The sequence below is a fragment of the Anser brachyrhynchus genome (assembly GCF_964034855.1).
Source record: "Anser brachyrhynchus genome assembly, chromosome: 4".
Lineage (NCBI taxonomy): Eukaryota > Metazoa > Chordata > Aves > Anseriformes > Anatidae > Anser > Anser brachyrhynchus.
Window position 1 is genome coordinate 17959787 of NC_137698.1, and position 14375 is coordinate 17974161.

Here is a 14375-nt window from a genome sequence, read left to right on the forward strand (position 1 = left end):
TTATGTTCAGTGATTTTACTTATTTTTTTGAGCACGGGAGGAAAGGGAAACACAACAAGGAAGATGAACAAGTGGCTCAAAGGTTAATAAATCTTCATAGGAGGTTCGGGAAAGCTTGAGCACTTTGAAGTGTGAATAGAGAAAGGATTGATTACCTCGCAGCCTAGGGAAATAACATTGCTTGGGCTGAGGTTGGTCTGAACTGGTAAGAAAATCTTTAAAAAATGACAAATTTTGAGAGGGATGTATGTAGCTTTACATATGAATATAAAATGTACAGAGAAGAACTGATAAATGAGGGTAAGTAAAACAGTATTAGAAGGGTATATCTATGGGTATATCTGTGAATATATGCATGGATATATAACTTCAGATACATAATGTAGTTACTGAAAGGCTTGGATGGGACAACAAAACAGCATGTAGTAACTGAAAGGCTTGTACTCAGTTCAGAATCCCAGGCATCAACTACTGCAACTAGAATTACTAGTGTAGAACCCAAAAGCTGTTGTTAACATGGCAATCATGGCATAGAACAGCTATCAAGAGGTACAAATTGTTCAGGGAAGCCAGATACAAAAGTAAAGATGATAAATATCACTGCATGTCATACTGCATCAGATGTAAGGAAATAGAGACAGGAGTAAACTGGAATCTGCATGAAGTCAAAGTTCATTTTGGGAAAGGTTAATAACAGAGCTTGTACTGGGATAGCACTGTAAGAGTCCCTGGATCAGACATGAATAGAAAAAAAAAATGATGTAGATATAAAGCAGAACAATTAGTACAGAAGATTATGACAATATTGAAAACCGTAACTTCTTAATGATAGTCCTGACAACATAGGCACAGATCTGAATATTGATGTATTCTTGTCTCATAGCTCACAAAAGTTTGTTTTGGCTAGTCACTAATGAAAAGTGATGCCAGGAGAGATTTTGGAAAGATATGAAAATGTGATCAAAATGGTGGTCATGGAGGTGAGCTAAGGATGTGGAAAAGTGTTATCAACAAACATAACTTTATTCTATTTATGTTAAATGGAAGACCAATATTGTTCTGTGATAAATTTTAGATTTCAGATGCTCAAATTTGACCATTGAAGAGAAATGGTTAGTAAAATAGTCAAATTAACAGCTTAAGGGCTTGAATATAAGAGGTTCAGAATTCCTTGAAATCAAAGAAATCAGATTTCTCAGCAAGGTGAAAATGTTATTAGAAATTTAAATAGATTAAAATCCCTCCACAGGACGTGTTGGGATTAAAGGATGAATTTATAAAAAGCGGGACAAAATGCTTGATTCAGAAAAAGTGGAATGTATGGGAGTACAGTGAGTATAGGATCAAGTTTGATCTTAAAAAACTAAAACAAAAAAAAAAAAAGCTACACAAAGAAAAGCAGAATAAGGAAAGAGTGGTCATTAACCTTTGGATGATACTGGATCAACTGTTGGATGTTGAGTGCACCCTCAGTAAGTTTGCAAATGACACCAAACTGGGGAGAGAAGTGTTGATCTGCTGGAGGGTAGGAAGGTCCTGCAGAGGGACCTGGACAGGCTGGATCAATGGGCAGAGGCCAGTGGGATGAGATTTAACATGGCTAAGTGCTGGGTCCTGCACCTTGGTCACAACAACCCCATGCAGCACTACAGGCTTGGGGCAGAGTGGCTGGAAAGCTGTACAGAGGAAAAGGATCTGGGGGTGCTGATTGATGCTCACCTGAACATGAGCTGGCAGTGTGCCCAGGTAGCCAAGAAGGCCAATGACATCCTGGCTTGTGTCAGGAATAGTGCAGCCAGCAGGAAAGGGGAGGTGATTGTTCCCCTGTACTCTGCTCTGGTGAGTCCGCACCTCAAGTACTGTGTTCAGCTTTAGGCCCCTTACTACAAGAAGGACATCAAGGCCCTGGAGCATGTCCAGAGAAGGGCTACGAAGCTGGTGAAGGGCCTGGAACACAAGCCCTATGAGGAGCAGCTGAGGGAACTGGGGTTGATTAGTCTGGAGAAGAGGAGGCTCAAGGGAGAACTTATTGCTTTCTACAGCTACCTGAAAGGAAGGTGTGGGGTGCTGGGGGTTGGCCTCTTCTCACAGATAACTAGCAATAGGACAAGAGGGAATGGCCTCGAGTTGTGCCGGAGAGGTTCAGGTTGGAAATTAGGAGACATTTCTTCTCAGAAAGAATAGTTAGACATTGGAATGGGTTGCCCACAAGGTGGTAGAGTCACCATCTCTAGAGGTGCTTAAGGAAAGGTTGGACATGGTGCTTAGGGACATGGCTTTGCAGGCAATATTAGTGGTAGGGGGACAGTTGGACCAGATGATCTTGGAGGTCTTTTCCAACCTTAATGATTCTATTCTATGATACTGATGTAGCATATTATTTACATATAGTCCAAATAAACTCTTACTGGGAAATTCAATTAAAAAAATCCACCCCAGCAATGAACAAATGCAGTGTCTGTATGTGGCAGCAAGAACTTCTAGTATGTCAGTATATGTTATCTGACTCAGTATGTATGCAGACAGTTAAAAAAAAAAAAAAGTCAACAAATAGTTTGACTTTTTTTTAAACAATCTGCCCAGAAAATTGGAAGAAGCTCCTGATGAAACTTGTAGGTGTCACTAAGAAAGGAATAAGAGTCAGAGCAGAAAGCAGTGGAGATAGAGCACAGAATGTGCTCAAAGAATGGAAGTCAGTGGTACAAAATACATTGTACTGCTTAATAATTAATAATTTCTGTTTTGATCCCTATCTCATTAGAGAGAAATAACTGAGGTGTAGACATGGTCTAGTGGTACCTCAGTGAGCTTGGTGTACTAGAGGGGCTCAGGATGCCCAGACTACCACTGGAATATGGCTGTGCTGAAAGAAGCTATGTGATGCATTAGAAATGACTTTTCCAGTAGCAATGAAGGGGAGGCTAGAAGTCTGGTCAATTCAAGGAACCAAAGACTGAGGGGATGAGATTTCTCTCCATAAATAAATCAGGGGGAAGGATATGTATTGAGAAGGAGAACTGTTTGAACTAAATGATTCTGGTGGAGAACAAGTAGTTTAAACAGGTCACAACAAAATTCATCTAGAAATTAGATTAAAGTACTGCAGGAGAGATGGTCTGACTGGATAGTTTCTGACTGGAGTAGTAGGAGCCAAAAAACTTTTGTTACAGGTAGTGCAGTCAGTCTAAGGAAAGAATTACAGACTATACCGATTTTTGATATCTCAGGAATAGATCTGAAGACTAGAAACATTCCTTCTAATTCCAACTTTTCAGTGTAACCAATTATAATTTTTTGCAACTATTTCTCTTACACAATTTTTCCCTCCCACTTTGAATTCTCAAGCAGTTTTAAATGTCCAAATACATTAAGCAAAGGAGTTCTCCTTTGTCACCTTCATTTTGGCAGACTTCATTCTTGCATCTTAGGCATAATTTTTCTTGCAAAATTACACGGACTATTCAAACACTCAAAGGAAAAATCAACAGAAATTGGAGAAAGAAAAAATAATTTGATTTGAATGTATAGCTTATATTTATTAAAAGAGACTTTGTTCATTGCTCCTTTCCAATAATTTTCAGGATACATTAGTAGAAGTTATTGCAGAAATGCTGAAATGTGTTCAAGCCACCACAAAGCACAAACAAAGACAAAAACCTAACCAAATAAAAACAAAAACCAACAAGAAAATCTACATGGAGAGAAGACTAAATTCTTCACTCTACCATTCATTTTTATTTCAAAACTAACTCATCCTTATTTCCTGCTGTGCCTCTTTAGCAGAAATGTTAGTGCCTGGGTCTCTGTCTGGCCTTTATTGTAATTAGGGCTAAAGTTTGGTTCAAAGCACCTCTGAGCAAGTTGTCATCCCTCATTGCTGCTTCAGTCCTCAACAAAGCTAAGCTCCTCTTCAAAGTATGAGACATCAAATGAGTCATAGTATTTTCAGAAACAAACCTTCCTAGTTTGATGCTTTCTGTTTCTTTCTCCCCATGACCTAAGCACTCTTGTAGTTCGGCAGAAACTAATTCTTCCCTCTGGGAGCTCCTGCCAAGGACTGGGAATACTGCATGGTTTTGATTACTTATACTGCAGAAATGTAAGCCATAAAATTTCCAAGACCCTCCAGATAATTTTATTATGGAAAATGACATCACTCAGCAGTCCTGAAATTCTAGTTCAGTGCACATAGAGGAAAAAAAATCGTAAAGAAATGCAATATAATCTCTCTAAGAAAGTAGTTTAGTTATTTAAGTTTCAAATCTCAGATACAATAAAAAGTAAAGCTTTTCTGCTTGCAAGCTGTCTCCACAGAAGATGTTTTTTTACCTGTATATGTTTGACTTGTAGGAAATTTTAGTTGCATAGATGAAAAACACAATTAATTTGTTGACATAATTTACCTCCATATCTTTGCACACATATGAGCTTTTATGTTCATATTCCTGACATGTACATACACATTACTGCAAACTGAAACATTTATTAGATAATCCCTAAGCCAGTAACATTCCTTTTGAGTTGCATGGGGTTCCTCTAGTAGATGAGCTCAGTGCCTTCACTGCAATTCATTAAGAATCATATACATTTTGCTTGGGTCTTTAACTAAGTGATATTACCTGACAGTACATTTGATATATCTTGCACTGAAATTCAGACTTCATTACTATTGGATTGCTTAGAATGTTTTAGTTTGTATGTCTCCATTATTAACCATCATATTTTGCTCCAAGTTCTGATTTTGTTCACACAATTTATTTATTTATTTTTATTCTATGTCAATACTTAATTTTAGTAGTTTCTAATAAAAATAAAAATAAAAATAAAAATAAAAATAAAAATAAAAATAAAAATAAAAATAAAAATAAAAATAAAAATAAAAATAAAAATAAAAATAAAAATAAAAATGAATTCCTTACCAATAACAACTATTTATTGTCTGTCCCTTTTTTGGCTTTTGTAAGGTTTTAAATACACTTCTGTAAAGTGGACACTCAACACTGTTTTCTTGAAGAAAAGTAACCCTTAACATTGATTGTAGAAATCATAGCACTGTTCTTAAGAAAATCTTTAGGAAAATGTCATTATGTAGACCTTTAGTCCAAACATTAAAGTACCAATTTTCTTCTATTTACTATCCTAAATGGGCGACAGTTTGACTTGCACTAATTGTTGTGCAGCCATAAATATTCCTTTTAAATACACTTCAACCTTGAGAGAAGTAGATCCATAACTCTTAAAATCAAAATAAAAGTCATACAAGAAGACACACACAAAATCACTGTAAGAAAACTATGGGTTGGTTAGGAGTAGGGTTAAGCTTATGCTTAATTCATTGAAAAGACTCACATTGACTTCAGTTGGAACACAACTCAGCCCCTGAAGAATCAAAACATTCTTATACTGCAGACCACAGCATTTTTAAAGTGTTGTGTGGCACTGGAGGTACATTTCTATGCCCATTGCTATAATGTGTGGTCTTTTATCACTGAGACTACAAGAATCACCATTAGTTATTAGCAATTTTGTACCCATAACAAACAATCAGGCAATTCTGCTCTGTAGAAATCAAAGATAGACTCTAGATGAGACCATTGATCATTCTAATCCAATATATTCTTCCTGACAATGATCAGTATAAGTCAAAGAAAAATGCAAGAACAATGCAGTAACCTATTTTAGGAAGTTTCTCTGTGGTTATACTTACACATGTCCTGAAGCAGTAAAACATTAATGGATTCTTTTCATTTTCTCTAACATAGCTGTGTAAGATCTTATGGCACATCCTGAACTTGCAAATGGAGTCCATATATTTATAAAAAAAAACATATGTGGATTGTGCAATGTAGTAGTTACATGTTTTGGTGAACAAAGTGTTTCCTTTATTAACTTTTAATCGTCTGCTTTATAACTGGAGCACAGCTGATTTTGAAGAACGAGATGAACCTAATTTTACTTAACTTTAAAAATCAAGTGTTATTAATGTAATATTATTTATCCTTCTTTGTTTCTTTATTCCCTTATCTCTAAGTGGTAGGAAGGTTTTCAGCTGAGCCATACAACTTGGTTTTCCTGTTGTCATTCACTCCTTGGAAAATCCTTTTGTGATATGAAAGTAACGCTTTTGTTTGTGGATGAAGGGCTTTGGTGGCAACGCTGATTTCATGAGCGTTCTTCCTTTCTCTTCCTCCTCCTCCCTCCCCCTACCCTGCCTCCTTCCCTTTTTCTCCATGTGTGCGTATGTTTTAACCTGTCCTTAGTCCACAGGGGAATCCAGTAAACAGCTGAGTGAAGGGAACAGCAAGCTGTGACAGCTTGCCAAGGCAGGAATTCCTGAAGCCATACTGTTTCCAGAAACCCTGCATCTTCAGATTGAGGCTTCTCTCTGTTGGAGAGGCTATTTACAAGACCGGGTAAGAGAGGCAGGAAGAAAGTTTCAGTGTTTATGATCGTACCTGGCAAATATGATCAGATGATTTTACGTAGCTCCCTTCAGAAAAAGCTTCAGCAGCTCTTATTTCTAAACGTATGCTGATCCAGGTGCAGTACTTGCAGGTTGCTCTTTAGTTAGCTGTATATGTTGCTTTAATTTGTTTGCAGAGATATAAACTGGTAGCTTTCCCTCCAATAGCTCTGCTGCTTCCCAGTTCACATCAACTGTAGATCAGCTTCTTATTTCTCTAACAACCTTTCAAATATATTGGTCATTCTTCATTCTGAATTAGTTGGGAGAAGGTGGCTGCATGTTGCCATTTCCTAGTTTTATAAAAAGCAGCCAAGAACCCAGACTGCAAGAAGTGATGCAGGAGATATTTGTCTGATAAGGTCTAATTTGCACATACTGATCTGCCCAAATGTCCATATATTATCTGCAAGAAAACCCATATGCATGTGTAAAGCTTTACAATTTACTCCACATTCTTACACCTGTTGCTTAAGGCTTTGCAAATGAAGCAGCAGAGGCTTGCAACCTAGAACAGACTTCAGTATTGTTATGAAGGTTGAACAACAGCTGAAGCCTTCTGTTACAGTTCTAAGACAATACAACAATTTTACCAGTAGCTTAGTTAATGATTTAGCCAGCAGAACAATAAATCTACAACCTAAACTAGTAGGAATTAACATTGGATATGTCCTAAAAGGGTTGCCATTGTTATATTTGGAGATACAAGCTGAACAAACCTTTTTCTTTTCTCTTTAGTATGGCTTGTTTTAGAAAATTATTGAAGTAGCTGCATGAACAGTAAACCATTAAAAACACTACTTTCTCTGTCACTGATCTTTCTAATACAGATTCTTCCTTTTTATCAGGAGCCAATTGCAGTATCTTCCATAGTAACCGTAAAAGAAAGGAGATATACAAAGACTTAATTACCTACAGACTATTACCTTTTTATTAGGGTAGCATTACTTCAAAATGTAAACTATTATTTCTATTACCTCTCTGTAAAAGGAAAGTTCTGTATAGTACCAAAGACTGGACAGTAAGAGGACCACAATCAACTGCTCTTAAAGCAAAAGCTGCATCTTTTAAATGACTTTGGAGATAGTTCATAGAAGTAAGGTTTTTTGTTTGTTTGTTTGTTTGTTGATTCAGCTGCACTTCAGATGAGCCTTTTAGGAGATGAAACGAGGTCAGCCCATTGGTTTTAGAGGAGGAAGTAATGCACTAGCGATTCCCATTTTGACTCATAACAGGCCCATGACTGCACCACGACAGCACGGGTGCTGTGTTTCACAGGCAAAGTTGCACAGTTTCTGAGTCAGCAGTATCTTTGTACATGTAGCAATAGGGGCTGTACAATATTACAGTTAAGGCTTGACAACCTAGAAAATATCAGATCAATCTTTCTAGGGCTCCAGCCTGTACACCAGTAGTTGAAGTGATTGTAGTGATCGCGCTAAAAGAGTTTCATCTCCTTTTGCCACTGGCAAGTACTTTCAAAGATGTTGCAAAGCCAGGAAGGATGGTTTTCTAGCAAAACAGATGCATATTACCTCACAAGGGGCCATTACAGTGCCCAGAAATTATGCAGATGTATGCAGAAAGAAAGTGCAATCAACTTTTCCTCTTCATCCTGAGCCTGTGAGGCTTACATAAGGACATTTTATAATTGTAGCCTTTGGACTTGGTGGAGCACAGGGATTTCTTCCTCACTACTTTACCAGGAGTGTGAGACTGCCCAAAAAGGGAAGTGGGAGAAGAATGCTTCTTCTAAGCCATCTGTGTCAACTTGAAATATGTAGAAGAGACATAGGTGACACACTTTGGAGATCGATTACACAAGCAGCGTTCAAGTGTCTTGGCTTTATGGCTGAATACAATTAAGAAGGTACCTTATATGCAAATTATCAAAACACATTTGATTTACTCATTTGCCCTTGAGGAATTACTAAGAAAGACCCTAACTTATTAATAATTACCTCTAGAAACAAACTAAGCAATGTCTCAATTAATTCCCAAGGGCAAATTCCCCACATCAGTTTCTGAACTGTAAAGTCTTTAAACTTAGTCATTAGCATGTGATTTAGATATTGATCATGAACCCCTTAATTCTGGTCTTAGAGTTAGCCATCAAAATCTACATATGTCTAAACTTGCTTCAGAAATTGAGATGTTCCAGACCTCACTACACAGACAGAGATAATCCTCTATTGTGTGAACTTTTAATTATTGTTTTTCTAAAAAGCTGTCTACTTGTACTTTAAACAGACACACCAAGTATTTCAATAAAATATTTCAAAAATCATTAAAAGAATCTTGTATCCTATCCAGAAATTATGTAAAACACAGACCTAATGAGGAATGCTGAGGTCTTGCATTCATATTTTATTTTGCATGTTATTTTATTTTTAAAAATTATAATTATATACTATACATTTTATTTACAAAAGCTGCAATATAGTTTTTTTATGGGACCATTACCAGTCATACTTTTCATTCCAAATGACCCCGATGTAGCAATAAACTGTAAATAGCTTTTTTTTTTATTATTGTTATTTCACTAGATTTAAACTCTATCATAACCACTACCAAGTTATTATTATGTGCCTGGAAGCTCTATCTTTAAAATCAGACAAATCTATAAATGATACAGCTTTTTCTAGGCATTAGGTTTTATATGCTTTTAGATGTGGATAAAAGACAAATATCACAATAGAAATTTTAACTTTTGCTAGTTTATTGCATTCATTCTTTTATCTGAACAATACAGTGAATCTGTCCATTTATAGAATTAACTTTCAAATTAAAAAAAAATGTAGATGAGGTCAAGATCCTGTTGCATGAACCATAACTGAAATGAAAACCTCTATGATTATTTTGCGGTTGGGAAACATTTCTAGATACTCTTTTCTAGTACTGCATGTAGTAGTATTATAGAATAGTACAGGTAAGATACCTAGTTAAGGCTTTATTTCCTATTTTTAAAAAAGGTATTTTGTTAAGAAGGTTGACTGTTTTATATGGCTAAATAACCCAAGTAACTGGATCAATTTTTTAATATTCTAATATATAAAAGACAACTGGAGGCAAAAGAATAGCACAGAGTTAATTTCTCTAAGGATGAAGCATGACTGAAATTAATTTATAGCCTTAGATCCAAACTTTTAGGTAGTTCTACAGCTACCTGAGAGGAGGTCATAAGAAGGCATTAGTCTCTTTTCCCATGTGACAATTGGTAGGATGTGAGGAAACAGCCTCCAGGGGAGGTTTAGATCAGATATAAGGAAGGATTTCTTCATAGAAAGGGTGGTTAGGCATTAGAATAGACTGCCCAGGGAAGTGGTAGAATTGCCATTCCAAGTGGCATTTAAAAGACATGAAGCTGTAGCACTTAGGGACATGTTTTGGACTTGATGAACTTAAGAGTCTTTTCTAACCTAAATGATTCTAAAAGTTTTTCATGCTGTCATGTGGGAGATCACATAACACGGTAGGTTAAGTAGAAGCCAGGCATTACTAATTAGAGCCTCCTGATGCAAAAGATGTGTGTGCATTTGCAGCATAGTCATTTATGATCTGCAAAGTATTCCTGGCCCCTTGAATAGCTGCATGAAGTTCCTTTTGAAAGGTCTTGGCCCTTTTTACTCACTAGGTTCTTCTGTTGAAAAATAAAATACATGTTGTGCTATAGCAGGTGGATCAGCCTAAGGAGTAGGAGCAATCACATTGATAGACAACATAACATGCATAGTGAAAACACGTCCAGTGGTTCTCAGTTTACTATCTTAATACAGGATCCAAGTAATTGGCTCTTGATATGGAAGAAGCACTGTGCCTTACTGTACCAGGCTACTCTCAGATTTTGTACTGGCAACATCAAGACTCTAACTCAATTTATATACCATCATTTGAGTTGATTATATTACATGAATTATGCAGCTTTGTTTGTCATTATATTCTACTCATACTTCTGACAGTAGAACTCAACACTCAAAGAAGTAGATGCATATTATTAGCATTTCTTAATGAAAAAAATTATTAGTGTCTGCTATGAAACACACCAGTGAATGCAGATCTCATTTATTTTGGTGCTTCTGATACTTGATATTCATAGTTTTTTGGGGGAAGGTTTTTTTACCTCTGATTAAGAGGTTAGGACCATTAAATCATCTAGCCTGACCTTATGTGTGATATATACCATTGAACTTCATCCAGTTAATGTCCACAGCTTATTTTATAGAAAGGCATTTGGTCTTTTAACAAACTGGCAACAGGTAGGTTCTATCTCTTTCCTTCAGTTTGAATCAATCAGAGCACAAACATCTTTTCTTTTAAAAATGCATGTCCTCTTTCTACCTGACTGTTCCTGGCTTCTATTTATTGGGGTTTATTAATGCCTTTCTTTGCTGAGACAGAAAGACCTTTAGTGCCAGGTATTTGCTCCTCAAGGAAATACTTATGCCTTGTGTCAAGTCACCTTTCAATCTTCTTTTTGACATGCTAAACAGATTAAGTTTTTAAGTCTCTCCGTCTAAGGCATTTTCTCAGCACTCAATGATTTTTGGTTCTTTTCTCTGCCTTCTCCAACTTTTTAAATATGAGCTGCATTAGAGTGCATAGTATTCCAAAACTGCAGTCAGCAATATCACCCTGGGAGATTAAGTCGCCACTTCTTTGTTTACAGCCAAGGATCAGATTACACTGAGGTTACTGTGAACTGCTTTTCTCTTGTAAATGCTTTTCAGGATTCTCCTGTTTGTGACCGAAGACCACAATTCTTCTTTATAGATGTAGCAAAAATGATTATCTCAAATATCTTTGGCCTGATATGTTACCTAAGTGATTAGACAGGACTGTTTTGTTGCCATCACCAGTCTTCAGGTTTTGTCAGCAGTGTGTCTATGGATTCTATGTATTTTTTTTTTCTAGAATGGTAATAAAAATGTTTAATAGTGGCATTCTGCTGCTCGCTGCAGAGCCCCACAGAAGCATCCTGGTTTGACAATTCTTTATTAAAAGGTGTTCTGATATATGGCAGGTAGCTGTTCTAAATTTATTTTATTGAAGCCACTTAATGTTAATTTGTTAAAAATCATATTGTTCTGGGTCAAAAACCTGTCAAAGACCAAGTTTATTGCATTTACAGTTACCTTTATTCACCAAAACTGTAATCTCATCAAAAACTGAATATAATCCATGTGAATATATTATATCCACAAAAATTCAAAAGCCCTGAAGGTTTTGATGGATTTTGAAACAGCTGTCATTGCCACCTGCCTCAATTTCACTAGGACATTTATGATTTTATGGTTGTCATCCCAAATTTTTTAATGTGGAGCTTTGGGATGAATATTGCCAATTTTTTTCTTTCTTTATACTCTATTAGCTACAGTTCCTGAGCATGGTAAAACCACACAATATTGCTTTGTTTCTCTTGTACTGTTTTTCTATGTACTGCAATATTTAACACAGAGAATTTCAACACTCATAAAAAACAGAAGGGAAAAAAACTTACAACAGCAACGTGCAAGTGTATCAAGCTACTTCCATATATTTTACATTTTTAATGTTAAATGTTCAAATAAAAATATACCAAGAGAAATTTGGTTTGTAAATTCAAATAACCACACAAGTACTGAGATACCAACAGAAAAAATCTCATGTACACTGCTGTTGCCAGAAGTCTGCTACATGTAGATTTAGATTGTATAGCAGAAAATTGTATAGAAATTTCATGGTAAAGGCATCTTGCACCATCAACATCTCATTTTGACAAAAATTCTGTTCAAATATCTCAAAAACAATGACACAGCAAAACGACACTGGATAAAGCAGGAGTGAACTAAGATATAGAATCATAGAATCATAGAATATCCCGAGTTGGAAGGGACCCATAAGGATCATCAAGTCCAACTCCTCGCACCGCACAGGTCTGCCCAAAAGTTTAGACCATGTGACTAAGTGCTCATATGGATTGTAATAGGTACACAGCTCACCTATGTTGCCTTGCTAGTGTGTTATTTTTGAGTAATGAGGTACCTTACAATGCCTCAAAAGAAGCGAGGGTTACAGTGGTCTCAGGAGAAACTGTGGTATCAGAGAGACAAAGCGCCTTCATTGCTCCATGAATCTGCAATGGTACCTTGTACCTGCTTTGGCGAGCTCAGCCTGTGAGAATACCAGTGGACAATCCTGGAAGTAGTTGCACCATGAGAAGATACAGTGAGTGGCATTGTCACTTGTTACGCCACTAGTATTGGAATCTCCCCCAAATCACCAGGCCCAATAAAGTGACCAGGGAGGAACTAATAAATAGTTGACCTTGTAGGAAAAAATATGTGTTACATCTCTTGAAATTTATGTAGCACTAACATGAACTAAACCGAGATATTTCTACCACAAGTCCTATAAGTAGAAGGATAAACTGTTAACAACAGATGGAGCAAGAGTTAGATTTGGCAAAATAAATTAATTCTGCATGGCATGCAAGAGTACTGACCTGGCTGGGTGGTGGAGATAAAGCAGTGAAAATGGTCATTACTGTGAGCAGCACCAGGACCCAAGGTACACCAGAATCCAGGCTCCCCTAAGGATTAGAGCAAACTACATCTAACTACAGCTTTGCTTGCTTGTAATGGCCATAGAGTTAATCTGAGTATCATGTAGTTGTTGATAGTGAAATCACACTAATGACATAATGTGACATAATGTATCACTCTATTTGCACTTAATAGCAATTAATCCTCACAGTAAGTTTTACTAAACAACTTCCTTTAGGAAACAGCTGGTTCAGGTGAGTGGGCCAAGTGTCCCCTCCTTATTGGGGACAGACAGTAGTCACCATCTGATATACAGTACCTATTACAAAAAATAGAAAAATTAACTGGGGAAAATCAAAATAGATGATCACTGTTCCATTGGAATGAAGAGGTCTGTACAAGCAGTTATAGCTACCATATTACTCATGGTTAGCAATCTCACTAAAAGATCAGGAACATATTTGCAGAAGACAAAGAAGTTTGTTATTTTCCAGATCCCTTATAGTTCCCTAAACCAGCTAATTTGGCTTTGCTTTCCAAAAACAAGCTGTCAACTACTAGAGAACAAATCTGGACAAATCAATCAGGAGTTGAAAACTAAGTAAAAGTAAATCAAGTAAAAAAAAGTAAATTAAGTTTTTAAAGAGCCACGAGCCTGATCTTAGAGGTCTCTGGATTAGGAACTAGTGCTATGTTTGTTGCAAACAACTTAGTGTCACACACAAATTATAATTTAACTCAAATGCTCAAATGACAAAATATATTGTAATTTATGATCCAGAAAAGCCTATATCATTGCTCAACTTTAATAAACTGTAAGAAAAAAATAGTAAAAGTAATTCCTATGTTCACCATGTTTAATTAGTACACTGACATCACTTGGTCGTTTTTGTTTCCAGTGTTTGACCATGTAAAATGTTGCATTTGTGTAGACACAAGCTTAGTCTGTTAGAGAGAAAAATACACACATATTCTCATATTCTGCATATAAATTTGTCTTATTAATCTTCAGAATTTTTACTTTGTTTAATTGAAAGTAATTTAATACTAAGAGTATTACTCCCTATTTAAACAATGACTTATTCAAATCTGATAAAAGCTTTAAGACCAGTAGTTTGCTTCATAGTATGTTACGCAAACCAGCAAGCATCAAATCAATACTGTTAAAGGTTGTTTCTAAACCCAGCTATCCAACTGTATGCATTGCATACAGTCACCGAGTCTCAGTAAGCAATATGTACAAGTATGTTGTCAAAAGTAGGAAGATCTTAGGTATCCTCCTTCTCGCCTGATTATCAGCCTGAAGCACACACCTGAAACCTAAGGTTCAAAGAGAAATAACTTATTCAAAGTCTTTCCAAGGCAATCCACAACAAGCAAGGTCTTATTGT